Genomic DNA, 19,454 nt, shown 5'->3' with positions numbered 1-19,454 from the left:
AGGAATATTTGTCCTTTTCTCAGATGACTTATTGCTGCAGAATAAATGCTTCCTTCTAACACAGTTTTGTTTGTGAAGTCTTTCAGTAATACTTCATGTTAGATTCACACTTATCCTCTGTGGTTTTTTACCCTCCCATTGATATGGAATTTTCAGTCTACTTTTCATGTGGAAATACCCTTCCTCATGAAAAGTGTGATTTGCTTGATATATAGAGGGAAAAACTTCCTTCCTTCACATGTACACAGACACAGCTCCGTTCTTGTAACCCATCCTGAAAGCCCTCAGAGATTTTACATTCCTGTGTTGCTTCCTGGCACCCTTCACACCTACAGCTGAGCCAGAGAATGATCATCAACAGGCCCTCTATTCCTGGAGCCCTGCTCTTGGCTGCTGACAGCAAGTGAGAGTTGAGGGTTTGCTACTTTTTGGTTCCTCTGAAATGGATGACTGCTGATCACCCTTCCAACTACACACCGTATCTGTCATCTATGACACCATCCCTGAACCCTGTGGAAAATGTTGTGATATCATTCAAGACCTGGGTATAAGAGCATGTGTAACAGAAGGTAGAAAATGTGATTATAAACACTGAAGATGGCAAGGGAGGGCACATGAAGAAAAGCTGCTTATGTAATTTTGAGTTAATGGGTATAGGTGTGCCTAAGGAATGAGTGAATGTCTGAGCAATGTTTGTGGGTGGAAAAAAGTGGAAAGAAAGGAAAACAGGTGTGGAATGAAGGTGTGTGAAACACACGAGAACTGAGATGTGTATTATGTTTATTTGGAGAAGATGTGAGACAAGGAACTGTGTAAATTTATGTAGTTATTACTTTATATGAAATATGATTTATTGTCATTTGTCCAGATTGGTTAAAATATGCACTGCAAGCATTTAATTTCTTGTGGTGGACGTTTATCTATTATAAGTCAAAATCTTCCATGGTATTACATGTTCCATTTTATGCAGGTCATCTTTCTCTGGTAGAGTGTTTCCTTCTGCAACCCAAACCAGAGATAAGCTGTGTTGCACCAGGTTCTCTGTCCCTCTTTTTCCTATTACCCTCTGGATGTAGGACAGACATTAAAAAGGAAGGAAAATAAAAGGGAGGGAGCAGCCATGCAGGCCTGGGAGGGGCTCATTGGACAGCACAAAATGCATTGCAAATTAGTACTTTGGCATGAAAACTACAGTGACCTTTTCAGGTTCTTCTCTTCTTGACTACAATGTTACTCAAAAATAATCCTTGGCTCCTGAATATTTTGTTCATTTCCTCACAAGGAACGGGCAGGAGGATGAGGTAACATCCGAGGAAAGGTACTGTTCTGGCCTGAAAAATAATTGAGAGTTCCTGCCTAGCACCTTGGCATGGATGTGCTGCAGACAGAAGGAGTTTCAATTTTGGTGAGGCAAGTGCTAGCCCTATCATATCCTACTGGTTCCCATAAGTAGCTCTGTGCACACTTGGCTGGACTCTTGAAATCAGGTTTTTCAATACTTTTATTCATGAGTCTTTAAGAAGCTTCAGCTCCTAATTGAATCTAATGATATTTCTAGATACAGACAGCCTAAAAGTTAGACCTGAAGTCTTGGATCATTTTAAATCTAAGGTTTTTTTTAAGGACATGTTCTCATATTTAGCTTGAAAACTTTGCCAAGGCAGAATCTTGTTCAAGATTTAGGAAGATGCAAGATTTAGGAAGATGCAACGTGTTGCAGAAGCAGCTACAATGCACCTGAAAATCTTGGACGTGGGCTTTACATAGTAGCATATGCATCTTCAACAGCTTTCGTAATGAATCCATGAGATCCAGGACACACTGAATATACAGATCATGTTTTACACAGAACATGTGCATGTTAATTCTGCCTGAGAAACCACAGCCCAGCCAAGTCCTTTTCTGGCTCTAACCTGGAGCAATTTGCCAAAGTTAAGACAAGAATTTACTTGAAGGGCTATGACCTGAAGGAAATGTTCCACGCTTAATCCTGCCAATTTCCCTCTTGTTCACTGCTGTGTTGAGCTCCCTGCCTCCTTTTTTGCTTCCTCCATGGTCAGTCCCACACTGTTTCTGCAACTTCCATCTACAGGTTTTTCGCTGAAGCTTGATCCTCTTTTGGGACTCTGGGGAGTGATGAGGAAGAACCAGCCCATGTTGGAGGGCAGTGCTGCACGTATCCTCAGCAGGGCTCATTAGTCTTGGTGGATTATTATAGCAACCTGGCTGTACTGCTTCCAGGTATTATGAACTAGTCCAGTGTCTCAGAATGGTGCTGAGCTGTGCAGCTACTGTGCTAAGCTAACTGCTGCAAAGGCATTCAAAGCAGCGAAAGCTGTGGTGCACAGTGGACAGCTGTTTGAGGTTTTTCTGAAACAAAAAAAAATCCATTGTCCCAAAAGGTTAATACAGACATGGGCCATTTGGAATGCCTACCTCTGCTAAACAAAACTTCTGAAAGTCTGGGAGACATACTTAAAATAATAGAAGCTGCAACCACCAAAAATAGTTTGTACTGTGCCTTAACTCTGCCCACTTTGAAATACTCTTCATAAACATCAGCACAGAAACAGCACCTTGGTCCTGGAGATACTGCTGAACTCTTGGGACGACATGAGATGGCCTGACAAGTGTTTGCTGAAGTAAACTGTTGAGATGAGCTGATGGAAACATAAGCTGTTATGCCTATAAAGATCAGATCTACAGCCTTGCATTTGCTAAATTTTACATCTTTACTACTTTTTAAATCTACTTCACCTTTGCTCTCAGAGCTTCCTACACTGCTTTGCATTCATCACTAAACCCCCCTATTACTCTATTGCACCTCATGGCTGACAGTTACCCTGGTAAGAAAACTGCAGTCTACTCCTATTGAAATAACCTACAAGACATAAGGAGAAAGTCAGATCTATTCTATTATCCATGCTGCCTCTCTCATCCACTGCTTTTGGATAACCAGTGTTTTTTGGGGGTGGGGGGGGGGGTGGAAGAGAAAGTTCTAAGAAGTCAGGAGCAAAAGTCCTCTAATTTCCTGCACTTATAACCATACTGCAGCAATTAATGTTCATAGAGATGTAATTTAAAACGGTGAATGCAAGTGAAACATAATTGGAATTGCAATATAATCCCTGGCAGGGTATTGCCAATTTCAAGGGGCTGAGTTAAGATTGTTTGAGAATATATTGTTAACCCCCTAGTTTTCAGAAGCTTAGCCTGCATTACCTTAACTCTTTATTTCCAGATTTTTAAAGGTTTAGCTGAAGGCAGCATCCTGCCGAGGCAGAAAGTCCCATATGCCAAATTTTAACCCCGTTTTAACAAAGTTTAATGGAATTTACTTCTAGATGATAGCTGGAACTCTGCATTGTGGTCTCCAGCAGGCTCAGGTCAAATCAGATACAACCGGTTTCTGCTCTACGGAATGGGGTTAAGGGACCAAGTTGAGATGTCAAGCAAACCAGATGTCTAATTTTCCACCCTCCATTATCCAACCACGGATACAGCATGATCTCTGTGACTCGTGTGGTCTCCAGGACCTCTCCACCAACATCTTTTGAGCCTCTGCAGTGGACTCCCATGCCTTTCCCATGTCTCTGCGCACATTGTGATTGCTCAGCACCTCCGAGGCATTTCTGGCGGGCACCGGAAAAAAGATAACCCAGCGAGGGCCGGGCATGGCTCGCCTTTTCCTTCACTGCCCCGGGCCGCCCACGGGCCGTGGCAGAGCACAGGCCCCGAGGCAGGACAGGACGGGCCCCGGCAGGGCCTCAGCCTCCTTTCCCCCGGCCCGGGCCCGGGGCGGAAGGCAGCCGCCCTCTCCCAGAGCCGACGTGTCTGGGTCTGGGCCCGGCTTCCGCGGCGCGGGTTGCGGCCGGGCCGGGCCCCGCTGTTTCCCCCGTGCCCCACAGAGCGGGCCGGGCCGGGAGGGCTCCGCGGCGTGGGAACAGCCGGGCGGGGCGGAGGGAGGGAAGATGGCCGGAGCAGGCGCCGGGCGGCAGGCGGCGGCGGGGCGCTGCTGACCGGCGGGCGGGGGCGCTCGGGCCGGCATCGGGGGCTGGGAGCCGGGGCGGTGCGGGGCAGGTCCCGGGCGGGGTTAGGAAGCGCGGCGGGGCTGGTCCCGGCTTGGAGCGGGGCTGGCGCGGGGGAGGATGAGCTCGGCGCGGCGCAGCCGGAGCCGCCGAGTCCCGCTCCTGCGGGGCCGCCTGTTAGTGCTGGAGGAGGAAGAGGAGGAGGAGGCGGCGGGCGGCCGCGGCCCGGGCGGGACTGGAGCTGCCCCGGCGGCGGGCGGGGAGCGGCTTTCGGCCGGAGCAGGGCGGCGGCGGCCCGGCGGCGGAGCGGCCATGCCGTGGTTGAGCGGCGGGCGGCGGCGGCGGCAGCAGCAAGCGGCGGCGGGACAGGGCGGCGGGCCGGCGGCGGGCGGACAGCGGTGCCGGGAGAGCTCGGAGCTGCCGCTGCCCGCCGGCTGGGAGGAAGCGAGGGACTTCGACGGGCGAGTCTTTTACATCGACCACAACACCCGGCAGACCTCGTGGATCGACCCCCGGGACAGGTACGAGTGAAATCGGGGGAGGAAGAGGGCCTGAGCCCCGTTCGCCCGGGGCCGGGCCCATCGGCGACATTTTCCTTCCCCCGTCCGCGGACGCCGGCAGGGTGTGGGCGGCGGGGCCGGCGGTGCCGCTGCCGGCGGGGCAGTCGGAGGCTCCGGGTCGGCGGCCCAGGGTGGGGGCTCTGTCACACCGGCCCTCCGCTGCCCATCGTGGGGGCAGAGCCTCTACCATTGCTGCTGATGGGTTTGTCGGAAGTGTTAAATGTTAAATCTGGTCCAGAAAAAAGAATTGAAGCTTTTGGCCCCCCCGCCTCCTCGGGGTGCGTGCTCGGACTAAGCGTTGTTTCACTGCGGGGGGAGATGGGGAGGCAGGAGCGCTGCCACCGCCTGTGTTTATACTCCTCGCGTACCGGACCAGCCCCGCTGTAACCGAGCGGCTTGGCCATCCTGATTTATTAGCCGGGCTGAACTAATTGGCAGCAGCAGGCTGGAGGCATGCTGGAGTAATTTGGTAGATTACCTCCTCATAAAAGATAACGCTGCGTGGAGGTAAGCAAACCGGGGAATTCCTGCACTTAATTTGACAAATACGCGGTCTGCTGCAAATTAGCAGCAAAAATCTGCAGCTGCGTGGTGTCCGGGGCAGCGTCTGCACGGCCCGGCGGTGCGTGGGGAGACCGGGTTAGGCCTTTTCTTCTCACTTAGGGTGAATAAACACGGGCAGGTCTTGCTGCTTTAGCAGAAATGCTGTAAGTTATAGGCAGTGTTTAAGCGTCGTAGCTGAAGTCTGGTGGAAGCGTGGGCTCTGCTGCGGGTGCTGCCCAGTAAAGGACGACCTCACTTCAAAGCGGTCGCCTAAAAATTTCCACGCGGAGTTAGTGAACACAAGTGTCAGTATTTTAGGTGTCTGCGAAATAAGAAACATATGTCTCTGTGTATACTTTTCTATATTAAACAATGTTTTTATAGTAAGTGAAAGTTGGACAAGGACAGTTTGAACCTCCGCCAGAGAGAGCTACCTTGCCAGAAGTATGCCTGGAATGTTAAGCAGGCCACAGAAACATTAAGCACAGTCTGGGTTAAAGACTGTAGTAATTTGAGAGATCCCTGTCGTTTTGCACGACAATGCATAATTGTTTAAATGGCCTAAATATTTACCTACCGGATAGTGTTTTATCTCATTATGTGAACGTACTTATGCATGCACATATTTTTTTGCTGAGATGTTAAGTATTTGTTAATATGCCTTAGATAGCACATTTTTTCAACGTCAGAATGCATGTACACATTGTTAGGTTACTTTTAATACCTTGTTGTAAGGTAATCGATGTCTGTTTCTTCTCTGCATTTCATCCTTTCCATTAAATTTCAGAGTTTGCGGTTTTGTCTTCTGCAGTATCTTCTATACAGACAATACAGAAATGATTTAGCCATCTACTACAGTGTTAAAGTTGAGTTACAGTTCAACTTATGTAGTATTGCTGAAATTATGGCTCCATGTTTGGAAGAAATAATTGAAATGCCACACGTTGCTTGAAATTTTGTCTAAATACTTCACTCCAAGGTTTAAACTTAGATCTATTTTTCACATTGGTTGAGGACAGGCGGCAGAGCAGAGATTGAGACATTTGCATTGGGGCAGATAGAAAAGAGATGGTGTTTTCATGAGCATGTTATCAGTAGTTTGTAGAGAATTCAAGTAGCAGGAGCTACTTCTATGACTGCAGAGTTAATCTCTGGTTGAGAATAGACTACTGTTGTTATTTTAGTGAGATGTCTGGGTTTTGCATGGCAGAAAGTGGCCAGTCTTTTTGGGTTTCATTACAGTTATTCAGATTCCCCTGGGCACCAGAAAAGTAGGAAAGGATCAAGGTAGTTGTTTTCTGAGGAAATTTGGAAAGGAAAGGTAAGAGCAGTAGTGAAGTGGTATTGAAGCTGTATTTTTGCACAAAGTGGTTAAGTGGAGGGTAGAATAACCTACTTGTGTTATATGTACCTCAGTGACAGAGTGAAAGACTTCAGCCCCCCATTTCTGTGTTTGGGTGGTTTTATTTCTACCCAGGAGGAATTGAACAAAGCTGTGGGACCTCAGGCCATGCTGCACTTGATCAAGGGCTCTGAGAATCAGCACCTCCAAGCTTTCCTATGGCTAGTAGTCTCTAAGCACCCCCACAGGCTCCTCTTTCCATTTAGCTGGCACTCAGTAGTTTGTTTTTTGTTTTTCTTTTCAGGATTCCTCCTGAGATTTCTGAGCCTTTTGTGTAGTTTGGTTAGTGAATTTGATTTGAAATAATTATTCAATTAAAAAACCCACCACAAAACAAAACAAATTTCCCACCCCTCCCCCAGTGTTTTTCCCCATTGAAGCCAAAAAGACAAAGAAATGCTAATTGGAGAAGTGCTCTGTAAAGGATTTTGGAGTTCGGGAAAGAGAAGATGATGAGGGTAATGGGGGGCAAGTCAGAAGAATAAAGACTGAGAAAGGAAAAAGGACTCACAAGTGGATACCTTATGATTTTCTGTGGTAAGAAAAACGAGGTGAAAGACTGGTAAAATGAGCAGATTTGAGAAGGATGTTATCTTCAGCATCAAATCAGTGGTTAGGTTCTGGAGGATACTGTGTTACTCTGCATGGATTGTGTGTAATAAATGGATTGTGGATGGTTGTTTAGCAGATCCTGTCGATCTCAGAAGGTCATTCAGTGCATGTTTTCATCTTGTGGTAGTAGTCGTCTTTTATCTTAATAGATTGTAAATTCTTCAAGGCAGGGAACTGCCTTTTTATCTTGTGTTTGCACAGTACTTGCTACATTGAGATTCTGTTCAATAACGGGATTGTAAATGAATTTATAAAAGAGTGACTGTGTTTGTGGTTGATATTGATGATCCTTGTGGCACCAGAGATCTTATTACTGTTGTTGTTTGTTACAAGACTGTTTTCAAGTGATTAGAGCTTAGAAAAAAATCTTGGAGTTTGGCAAAAGCTTTTGAGCTCGTGAGTCTTGCTAGATTTGCTCTATGTGGAAACTTCACCTAAAATACAGTGTTGGTTTTTTTAAATAACTGGGGAAGAGGGAGTCTTTCAGCTTCTTAATGTGGCTTTTCCTGGTGGTTTAATGATTTGAATCATATTCTTTTGGAGTGAGGATTTTAGACTTAAGAGGTGTAGGAGTGTTTTTGCATGGAGAAATCACCCATTTGGACCAGTTGGGGAAGAATTATAAAATCAATATGGGCTTGGTGAAGACCTAGGTTTTTAACTTCCTGCAACACGGACTGCTGGTACTGGGGAGTTTTTCTGTCCTATGTCCTCATGAGCATTCTAATTCTGAGGCCTGATAGCTGAATGATGTGAGCACAGGAGGAAAACCCTGGCCTTGTAGAAGAGGTGGGTTTGAACAAGGAATATGGGATCAAATAGGGTTGGCCCTGGAATGTGACAGAGAAGGGGGGTAATTTGGTAGGTTTTGAAAGCAAAGCAATCAGGAGCTAGGGATAGGGAGAAGATGGATGGCGCCTGAAGTCTGGGAAGAAAAAAGTAGGGGAACTGGACTGGAAACCAGTAGAGCAGGGAGCAACAGGTAAGGAGAAACTGGTCTGGTGAGGGCTCAGGGTGTGAGGCTGTCAGCTCTTTTCTGTACAGGGAACCCTGAGGGAAAAGAAGAAACACTGGGTTTGGATGGGGAATCATCAGGGTGAACAAATACCAGGAGGGGCAGTATGCAAAGTCTAGGTGAAGAAGGGAAGATGACTTGAAGGTGAAATGTAAGAACTATGCATGAGATGTGAGTATGGGGGCCAAGAAATGCAAGATGTGCTGGACAAGGAGATTATTGAAAAGTCAGAATTGTAGAGATTGGAAATGAGCAGGAAATGCTAGTGGGTTTAAAACAAGGAGTCAGCTTGGCAAAGTCACTAGTGGCAGGTATCTGTTGTTAGGAGTGCAGAGTAGAAATGTTTAAGTGAGTACTGGGCAGGAAAGTCCAGAAGTGCTGATTGCTTTTTCCTGAACTATTTCAGGACTCCTTATTCTCATCATTTGTTTGATTTTAGCAAGTGTCTGTATTACCCAGTTAGTTGACTTCTCCTGTTGGTTGAGACAAGTGTGCTACTACTGTTGTGGCCTCAGTTATGGCAAGTGGCACAACAAGATGTTGAAACACGTGCTGGTGTGATGCTGCATCTTGAGATTTCTCTTTCCCCAGACTGGCTTTATGAAGGAATAAGAAATTGTAAGTAACAAGCCTAAATAAAAAACACAATTATGTCAGATATTCAAATCTAGGAATTTCCAGACTTTGGGTCCCTTAGCTACTGCTTGTTTTGTGTTAAAAGAGCATTTTAAGTGAGAAATTAATTCTCATAAATTTTCTTGCCTTATTTGATACATATAAAGGAGCAACTCTGAGGGCAGATGGGAGAGCTGTGAAGTGATGAGAATTGCTTCTGAAGTTTTTTGCCCTTTGGAAGATGGGCCTTTGGTGAGGCAAGGTATCTTTTGATGTGCCACCATGCGATAAGGTTAGAAAGTCAGTGGCCCCTTGTCAAGGCAAGAGAGTATTTCCTAGTGTATTGGAATTTATCTGTACAGTTGGCAGTATTCAGCAATCCAAAGACAATCATAAGAAGCATTAAATTTTTTTCAAAAATAGCATTTTTCTGGGTCTGCCTTAAACCCCTGTACTGAGAGTTGCAGTTAGTGACGTTCGTTATTAGAATTTAAATACTTCTATTCCAAAACATCAGACAGATGAAGGCAGCAGTATAGTTAGTACCACTCCCATTTTGAATGTTGCCTTCAGATTTGTATGTTTCAGACTTTTTTTGTCCACTTCCTGTTTGTTGTGTTTTGATGTTCAACTGCATCAACTCATAGTTTTGTTTTGAGCTAATACCATTTGTGGAATAGGAAGAAAACAAAGTGATTGTTGATAATTACTTTAGTCTTCCCTCAGAAAATATTTCAATGACTGGACAAATTTAAATCGTATGCTATATTTGACTATGATGCAGGTTGTTAATATAAAACATGAAATGAAACCTGTAAGGTACAGAAATGCATTTCTGGAAGTGATTCTTTGAAAATGTTTAAAGTGGAGCAGAACTGTTAAATGCTATTTTGGTTATGATTTTATAAATTTGCTTTCTAGGATGTTGTAACCAAGCTTGCAAGAGATGAAGAAGCTTGGAAAGAGAAAAAAAGAGTTGTTGAATGAGTATAGATCTGGAAAATGTGCTCTCCCATGAGAGGAAAAGAGTTGAATTTATTCAGTTGAAGAGGTGTTTAAGAAATGATTTGAGTACTGTTCATAAAAAGAGATGATACCAGAGACTTCAGAAGTCTTTTTTTGGGTAGATTTGTAATAGCATCTGATAGTCAGAAGTTAAAACCAGAAATATGCTATGATTTTAATAGTAGTAGGTATTAGATATCAGAGTAGTTTTTCCACTCCTTAACTCTATAGCTGAAATCACCTATTTTTTTGGCAATTTAAGTCAGTTATCATTTGAAGTCTCAATTTTTATGACCATCAATTTTTACTGCCTCCAATGCATGATATAGCATTTGACCTGTATTTAAAGTATATATAGCCAAGTATATCTCATAAGGATTGGCAGAGCAGCCATCCTTTCATTAGGAAGTGGAAAGCTGGTGTATTTGGTTTTTTCTTTTTATGCACCCAGGAAGAAATCCTATTTATTGTCATTACTTCAGGCATCTAGGTCACTGCAGTTGCACTGTTTGACTACCTCAAGTTGTCAATACAGTGGACTTGATAGAATTTATATAAAAAGCATTGCATATAAAACAGTATTTGAGATCCAGATGTTTTGAATTTTCTTTGTAAATGTCAGGCCTGGATGCAGCCACAGTGTGGATGGGAAAGCTGTGCAGCTGGGTAGGCTGCTCTCCTGGCATGTGACTGGGACTATATGCTGCAGCAAATGGTGTTGAGAAAGGGCTGCAGCACCCTGAGCCTCTCTGGGCAATGTGCACATATTTGTACTTTAGCTCTTGCTCAGATTAATTCAGTAATATTTTTAAGGGCATGCTACAGCTGACACTTGTTTTGAAAGCTTCACTTATATATATGCCATGATAGATCTACTTCTCTGCCTTTCATGAGGGACATACATTCTTTTTTTTTTTTTCATCCTATCTGGTAGGTCTTCAGACGGATATTAAACTTCATATTGTGTGTGAATCCCAAGAAAATGTTTCTGATTAAGAATGAATGAAGACACAAGCATCCTAGAATTATTGTTACTTGCTATTACCCATGCTCTTCGAGGGGAGTATTTTGTTTGATTGGTGCATTTGGATTAGGTGTTAACATGTTACAATGTTAATCAACTGATTCATGGTAAATATTTCTAAATTACTGCTTTTCCCCCTCTCCTCCCTTAGTCTCACCTCTCTGATTTAAATGTTTTGAAAAAGTAACTTGATTTCAGATTTGTATTGCTGCTGGAAGAGCAGTGCCCGTATGAAATGAGCATTCATGTTTTCTTATGATTTAGCATTGTTATAAATAAGCGCTACATCTCCAATCGCTGAGTATTATAAATGTTTTTGATAGTTTTTCAGTGTCTTGAAAAGTAGAGGTAGAACACATCCACTGATCCTTCCTAAGATGAAAGGTTTTCCTTATAGTACAATAATAGTGATTTATGGTTTATTTAATTGGCTTTTGCTAGTTAAAATACCCTATCCTTTGAAAATCTGGTTTAGGCAGTATAAAATTTGAAGAGCTAATGCATGTGTACTAAAGCATCAAAACATCTATTGAGCCACAGAAATCTCAGTAACAAAAATAGCCACCGCTGTTAAGCTTCTTGACATTTTGTTAAAGATGAAGGGAGTTTTTGTGTGTGGAGTTTTTACCTCTTAATGGAAGTATTTTCAGCAATTAGATATATAATGTAGACACCTGCCTTATTGTATTTGTGTGCATGCTAGAAGGGACTAAATTAGCAGTTGTGCTCTGAGTGTGGTGCAGCAATGTGATGGCACATGTTATGAGGGCTGTTTCTTGGAGGGTTCTGTGCCATGGTATTGACTCACATCTGTGTTGGTTCTTGCAAACTGAGAAACCCTGTTCTGTTGGAACTTGTCCACGCTTGAAACTGTCAGAGAAGGTACTTTGATATTTTATATATATAAATTAGTGTGTATCTAAGTTGGTAAAGACATAGTTGTTGTATTTATTGTAATTAAACTGCACCACGCATTGTAAAAAGAAAATTGGGTGTTTGCATTAGCATATGTTCTAAAGAGTATGGGGAGGACGTCTCTGCTTTTCAGGATCTGCACATGTAAGAATGAAAAATGTGAAATGTCAGAAGGCTAAGGCTGGGGTTTAAGTTCTATTATCTGGAGGAAAAACTCCTATTTGGGCTTGGATGCTAGTGATTAGTTTGAGAGATAACAACTTCATGTTTTTAGCAAATATAAATATAGTGACAACACTGTGTAAACATAAGAACAAATGACTTGTAGGCAGTGAAAAAACTTAGAAACTTATCTGTAGAGCCCTGTTAACAAGCTTCACAGAGGTGCCTGTTAAATATAATGTTGGTTTATAATTTTGTTGTTTGTTGGACAGTAGAGCTTTGTAAAGATGTAGGTGAGGCCAAACAGAAGCATTTTGTTGATACATGTTGAAAAAAGTAAAACTAATACTTTTCTGCGTACAGTTAAAAATAGAACTTCCTGAATATCTTATCTGCTGCAGATGTGACAGTTCACATTCACCAGCAAAGTCAGCCAGTATTGCAGCTTTTAAGTAATCTTCAGCTTGTTTCTGGTTGAAAGAAGCACGCTAGAGAAAACATGCTCTAGGTATTTTTCCTACCTCATTGCCTGCTGTGGCAGGGCAGGGAGCACGCTCAGCAAGGTTTGGCAATACAGTGCTCTTGAGCTAATAATTCACTGCTGCCAAAACCAGTGATGTCCTCCCTGCCAAACCACATGGTCTCACCCCTCTCTTTCACTGGTACTCTTGCTTATCTGACCTTGCAGTAAGAAAAATGAGAAAAACCCCCACCCCTAAGCAGTATTCCATGTCTCTTCTTTTGGGGAAGGGTAGTGTTCAGCTGGTTTAGTTCCCTAAGCTGACTTAACCTTTGGGGCAGATGGGTATTTAAGTGGTTTACGTCAATTAAGTTGGATTCAGTAAGGAATTGGATTAGGCAAAAGTGATGAGTCAGTTTAAAACCTTCTTTGAGTAAATCCTCTTTGTGAATGGCAGCCTTGACTACTGATTTTTAAAATATTCCCATAGCAAAACAACACAGCTTCAGAGTTACCTTTTAAAAGGAGGGAATCAGTTCTCAGACATAAGGTGGATGTTTAAAGGCCAACAGAAGGAAAATAGGTGTCAGAGTCAGTTTTTTGGAGTAGCAGCACTGAAGTGGCTATTAGGAGGTGACAGAGGTGCAAGTAGCAGAACCGATTTGGGGGCTGAGCTTATGGTATCATCAGCTGCTTGAAAACCCTGAAGACTTCCTGAAGTCAGTGGTGAGACTGCCCTTGCTGACAGGGAGCAAAGTTGATGTGTGAGGGAATTGGACCAGATGTGTGTTTGGGAGGTGTGTTATAGAAGTGAGTGTAAGTTCAGGTAGATGTGGGAAGGATCTTGATGGTGGAGCACCTCCAAGGAAGATCTCAGTCGGGTGTAGAAGTGTAGGGTGTGACTGAGGAAAGGATGGAGCATGAAAAGGCATGTCAAGGTAACAGCAAAAACCACAGAGCAGCTATTTGGGCGACTTAAAAGAAGGTTTTGTCATCAGTGTTTGGAGTGAGAACTCGTAAAAAGATCATTACAGTGCATCTGGGGGAAATTTTTTAAGGGAGGGGAGTGTGTACAGGTGGAAATTGCCAGGTCATAGAGGAGGAGGTTGTAAATATTAGGGTTAGATGAACAAGATTTTTATCTTTGCTTGTGGAGAAGAGCAGGGACTCTGATGATGTGTTCTTTTTCCTTGATACCAATCTAGCCTATTTTGTGAGACTAAATCCTTCAGTTCTTAGCTAGTCATTAGTAGCAAGGAATGGGGATGTAGGCTTTGTTCTGCCATGGCACAGGGTCTTGATCATTTCTTATTCTGTCCCAAATAGGAAAATTAATTTGGACTTAATACAGTGAGAGTGTGCTAAAAGGTTGGCAAGACATGATCTGTGACTTTTAATAGCCAATTGAATTCTTCGAGTCAGCCATTTAATATTGTTACCCACGTGGTGAGGCTTGCTCTAGGTATATGTTGCATGATCAAATCAGCTGTAATGTTCTCAGCTTGTTTCTCTACTTTTCTGTGGGTGTTGGCTGGAGTAGGGAAAGGCTTTTGCGTCCAGTGATGAGCTTGGTGGTCTCCCCGTGGTTTGCAGGATGAAGGCAGTTCTGTGCTGTACTGTTCACTCTTTGGCTGAAGAAGCTGGTTGCCATCAAGGGCTGAGTTAGTAAATATCAAAACCTAAAGCAGCTACATTTTTTAATTTTTATTTTCAAAGACTTTTCTATTTCAGTATATTTAATTGGCAGTGGGACAAAAATAAAGTGCAGCGATATCAACACCCTTGAACCAGAAACAGAGAATCAAAGGCTATCTTTCTTAGTGCTCTGAAAGAGTTATTTTCAAGATGAAATATCTATGGAGAATCTTGTTGAAACTATTTTGACTTATACTGTACTTAGGCTGAAACTCTTTTGCACAATGAGTGATAAGGGTTCTTTATGGCAGAATGCAAAGTTTGGTATTGAAGCTGAAAATGTATAATATTTCAAAATTGATTTATTTAATGTTGGATTGCAGTTTAAACAGCTAAAAATAAGACTTTCAAGACTTTCAAAAAGCGGTAATGCACAACATTTTCTTAGAAAGCGGGACCTATCCATGTTTGGGAAAGCAGCTGAAGTACTGCATAATTATCTAATTCTATAGCATAAACAAATTGTGAGCCTCTTCTCAAAGGTGGAGACAGTCCAAATTTACTTGACTTGAGCAGCAGCAATTCTATGAGCGCTTAAAAGAGAATTACAGATTAAAAAGTGTACTATCTTTTTTTTTTGGGCAGTGTAGGGACACTTAGGAGATGGAGAAGGAAGTGCATGTGTTTGAAAATAACTGAACGCTTGTGTGTCTTTTGCTTCCCCCACATTACATCTTTTGGATAAGATTAAGAATCAGAGCATTAAAGATATGATAAGGCACAACGGTAAAAATTCTTGAACCCCAAACTTCAGAATAAGTTAACCACAAAACCCAAGAAATAATTGATTTAATGGCCATCATGGCTTTTGGATCAAAAGTTAGTTTTAGTAGAGTCTAAATAGCCTTTAACACTATAATTGATGATTAACAGAAATTAACCTGATGATCATCTCTTAGAGATAGCATAGCTGACCTCTACTTCATATAGGTAAAAAATAAATTGGAGAAAATGGTTGGAGATGAAACTGCAATAGGTAATTTGTCAAAATTAGGTTAAAAACATGTATATTCATATTGTATATTTGTATATGCTTGTTTTCAACTGTATGCAATGTACTGATTGGCAACATTTGAAAAAAGTGCTTGCTACTCTGTGTTGGTTTGACTTGCCTTATTTTTGCTTTTCTGCCAGCTCATAGTTTATTCAAGGGAAAGCCTAGTGGTGCTCTTGTGGTTATGGGTGTACTGAGATTTGTGATAAACAAGCACCATGTGCTCAAGACTCTGCATGGGCGTTTGAATACTACTTCTGTGCTTAAGGTAGCTGCTCAGTTGGGAAAAATTATAGAATTATTTTTTTAGAAAAATGTTCACTAGTACCAGCTTGCCGAAAGATGGTTAAAAATGCTGTACTTTGAAATGATGGGCTTGTTTCTTGCTTTTCTTTGAGAGTCCTCTCAAGTAATCAAATGTGATCCATGCCTCAATAGACGTACACCTGTGAGCTTCCACTTTCTTAATTTGATAATGCTTTGGAGGCTGAATTTTTCTCTTAAAAGTGCTTTGAAAATCCATTGTAGCCTGTTTCTTAATTGCAATTTGATTTTGATGCTTACATCTCATCTGTATAGCAAAAGACATAGTTTTAACTAAATCTCCATATTTCACAAAGGTTTTAAAAAATAATTTTCCCCAGAAGGAAAACAAAAGCATTTTAATTAAAATTGGTAAGGTATTTTTTATCAGCTGTATTTTGTATTTGGACTGGTTTCCATAATTTTGTGTTGCTTGTCAGGGAACTTTGGGAGTAAATGTCGCGTTATAAAGAGGAATATCTGTTGTGAAAACTTCTTTCAGATTTCACACAGTTCTCAGCCTTTGGAAATGCAGCTTAATACATGCATGGTCAATACTTTAATGTCCTTGTTTATAGCCAGGACTGCAGAAAGAAGCAACTCTCCAGTTACCTGCATTACTGCAGGCTGCGGCACGTATTGGAGTTCAAGAAATGAGATTTCTTAAGCCTTTTGTCTTAGTCAAGGGAAGCATGTAGAGAGATGGAAAGAGAGGTCTGAGACCTTGCCTTCAATCTTTCTTTTGTGTTGCTTGTATTTAATAATCTTTGTATATTGAGTCTTGTGTACTGATGGACTTCAACAGCGTCTTGATTTCTCATAATACTGTGTAATGCACTGAATTTGAGGAGTGTTTTCTTTGATCTTAGTGAATGGCTAGTTTCAGCTAAGTACCTTGGAACTGATCTGCAGTGTAAGTATGATTACTGTTCTTGAAGTGTGTTACTTAATGTCTTCTATTCAGGAAGATGATGATGGTGTTGAGGGGAAAATTAAGTGCTGCATGCTTGTCTTAAGCAGAATTGAAGTTGTAGGTTGGTATAGTTTGGTGTGTTCTCTATGGCTTGGTTAGGTTGTTGTGTTTTGTTTTTTTTAATAGAGTGCAGCGAAAATTTTTTCCGCCAAGAAATTGTGAAATGAACTCTTTAATTTTTGCTAAATAAAATCTTTCCCTTTAGCCTATTTTTGGAGTAAACTGTCAAGAGGTTTATGATCAAGCTGACTCTTGGATTCTGATAGGTTGATGGTGCAATGAAGATACTGTATTTCCAGTCCTAGGAATTATTTTCTTACTGTAAAATAAGCTACTTTGTAAGTTCTTGGTTGTCATCTTTAGTAGTTTTCTATATGCACTTACATGAAGTTTTGATGAAGTGTTATAAACTTCTTCAGTTGGACATGATAGAAGGCTTTTGGAGCAAAGAGCATTTTTAATCCACAAGCAAGTATCCAAACACAATTGTGTAGGAAGGAGTATGTGAGTGGTCTGTACCGCGTTGTTCAATCATCTGGAATTCCAGTCAGCTTACCATCTACAATATTTGTTTATGGGTATAATCTCAATGCTTCTCTTAGTAAACATAATTCTGATATCACATCTGGAAGGTTGGAGTTGAGAAATGTTTGTGGGGAGTGATCCAAGGAAGGTTTGCTGAGCCATGATTAGTTTTGTGATGGTTTTTTTGTTGGTTTCAGTTTTTAAAGAAAAGTCATAGTAGTGTTTCCTGTAATTGGCTGTAAATGTCACTCAGAACATCCTTGCTCTTTATACTGAATCTGTGACTGTACTGAATTCTTAGGGATTCAAGGCCTTTTAGGAAATTACCAGCTACCTTAATTTTTAATACATTTCCAGAAATGGCTTCTGGAAGTTTTGGCATATATTTTGATATCCCAACTTTTTGTCTTCTTGGTGTGTGTCATGTGCTTAGAAAAAAGACTTAAGTTTTCTCAGAAGAAAATCTAAAAAACCTTGAACATTTCATAGAACTTAGATGTAAAGTTGTTTTAATGCTAAGCTGGATTATAGGGTGCTTTTTTATTACTTAATAAAAGACAAAACAGCCTGTGATTCATATGAATTGAGAAAAATGTATTTTTTTTAAAACTAGTGTTCATAAATTTTGTCACAATGTTTGGGGAATGGGTTAAATAAAGCTCCGGTGATTGTGGAAAGTAGTTCATTTGTGCAAACTTCTCCCCCTGAAATACCAATACTTGTATGTAGAGTGAGCTCTCTTGTAATGCTGTGTTAGGAAAGTGATTTCTGGGGGTAATCTTGTATTTCTGTCCGTGCCTGTTGAGGGCTTCTGTTGGGTTACAGTGATGATGTAGCTGATCTTGTTCTCCGGACATCTGTCTGCTAGGAGTGAGACATGTCCTCTGCTCTGTCTCATCATCTGCCAAACAGCCCATAGGCAACACTGCACTTTCATTACTATTGATGGGACTCAGTTTGAATTCTTGAGTTAAAGACTTTCTTTTTCTGTTTTCTGAGTTGTACAAAAATTTTTGGCCCTTACCTGTGTCTTTTGGAAAAAGTATCTGAAAGGGAATATTGGTAATTTATTTTCTTCTAATGTGGAATGGGTTAAGAATTTTTAAAAAGTTTTGTTGCTTTAAAATACAGCTGCCTCATTTTATCATTAAAACATACTGTAATAAATTTCTGGAATATCTCCTTTGGGGTAATTATGTTTGGTATGTGAACATCTGGAGTTTTTGAAGTTTTGCGCATGTGACTGTTTGCCCACATGGTCCTTAAGATATTTGTTTTATTCTTTCTGAAGTGACTTGATAAAGAAAAACATGTTCATTTTTTACTTGAATCACAACTGTAAGTTTATTTTCTTTACATTTGGAATCTATGGAGCATTTATAAAAGGCTTTTCTGTTCTCTTTAAAATACAAATTACCCTGTGTCCAAAACTCGGGTTCCATTTGGAACGCCCTGAAAATACGGGTAGTATCCTAACTGTGGAAATTTTCTCCCTACCCTCCAGTCCTTGAATATGGCTCTTTAAAATGCAAGTCTTTTGAGATCCTGTGTTCATTTTTTTGTGTCTTCTGCCTTTTTATGTGTGTGCTCAGAAGCTTATTTTTCAAAGTGGATGAAGATTTAAATTCTAATACCCATATCCAGAAATTTCTAGGTTTTCTGTAAAGAAAAAAAACCTTAGTTTTTAGTTAACCTGTATGTTATACAGACTAATAGGCTCTTAATGTAATATTAGTATGTGATGTTAGAAGTGAGTTAGTTCCCCTTTATTGTGATTTCTTTCTCAAATTAGGAATACATTTTTTTCCCCATTAGCAAAGATGGTCACTTGTCCAGATTTTTACAAGAATAATTTCAAAGTAGTTGTGAGAGCACTTCAGTTAAAGAATTTTTGACTGTTTTAAGGTATTACACTTGGTGGAATTTAAAATACATGAGCTTTGTTGTGCTTTTGGGGGTTTAAGTGTTGGGGGTTTTGTTTCTTTTAGAAGATGGAAATCTGTGCTATGAATAGAGTGCTAATACAGGAGATTTTCCTTGAGTCCATGTTATACTCATTTTATATACTTTGTGTATGCTAGGCAGGCACACTTTTAAAATGTTGGGGTTTTTTTTCATGGCAAAAATAGCTTGCAGCTTATTGAAAAACAAGGCAGACCTGTGCCTCAAAATCCAAATGAAACTGCTGCTTGGATGAGGCTCTAAAGAGGGCATTTATATGTTGTGGAATGAATGGCATGCCTGCGCTAACTCCCGCAGGCCGGATATTTCCAAGGTATGCACTTTTTCCCCTTTGCGTCCGAAGGTTTCTCCCTTGGCAAGGTCTGAAGGACCTCTGGCCTTTGTGGGGAGGATGAGGGGCTGGCAGGGGAAAAGTAAAATGAGCAAGGTTACTGGATGTGTGTGATGTTTTTTTTTTTATTTTCCACCCAGACTGCCCTTCTTGTGCTTTGTGAGCTTGTGTTGTTTTTCTAATCATTGTTCTTTGAACAGTGTAGTTAGGAATTTCCTGTTCACGTTTTACTACAATGGTTTGTTTAAAATGATAGACCGCAGTCTTTCCTGACCTAAAACTAGATTAGCCTTGAATGTCGAAAAGAAGTTGGACAAATAAAGAGGATAG

At 41.3% G+C, this 19,454-nt stretch overlaps 1 protein-coding gene across 3 annotated transcripts in view; it reads left to right on the top strand.

The window, feature by feature from the left end:
• Positions 1-4,363: 4,363 nt before the first annotated feature.
• Positions 4,364-19,454, top strand: part of WWC3 (WWC family member 3) — a 98,811-nt gene continuing 83,720 nt past the window's right edge. For 2 of the 3 annotated variants that reach the window (XM_030961829.1, XM_030961820.1), the window contains exon 1: positions 4,428-4,549. The gene's annotated coding sequence lies outside the window, so the exon portion shown is untranslated. Of the gene's footprint in view, positions 4,550-19,454 lie in introns of all 3 variants that reach the window. The other variant, XM_030961838.1, reaches the window with a different exon arrangement.

Source organism: Camarhynchus parvulus, chromosome 1 (genome assembly GCF_901933205.1).
Source record: "Camarhynchus parvulus chromosome 1, STF_HiC, whole genome shotgun sequence".
Lineage (NCBI taxonomy): Eukaryota > Metazoa > Chordata > Aves > Passeriformes > Thraupidae > Camarhynchus > Camarhynchus parvulus.
Note: the sequence above shows the minus strand (reverse complement) of the source record. Positions and strands in the feature narration are given on the sequence as shown.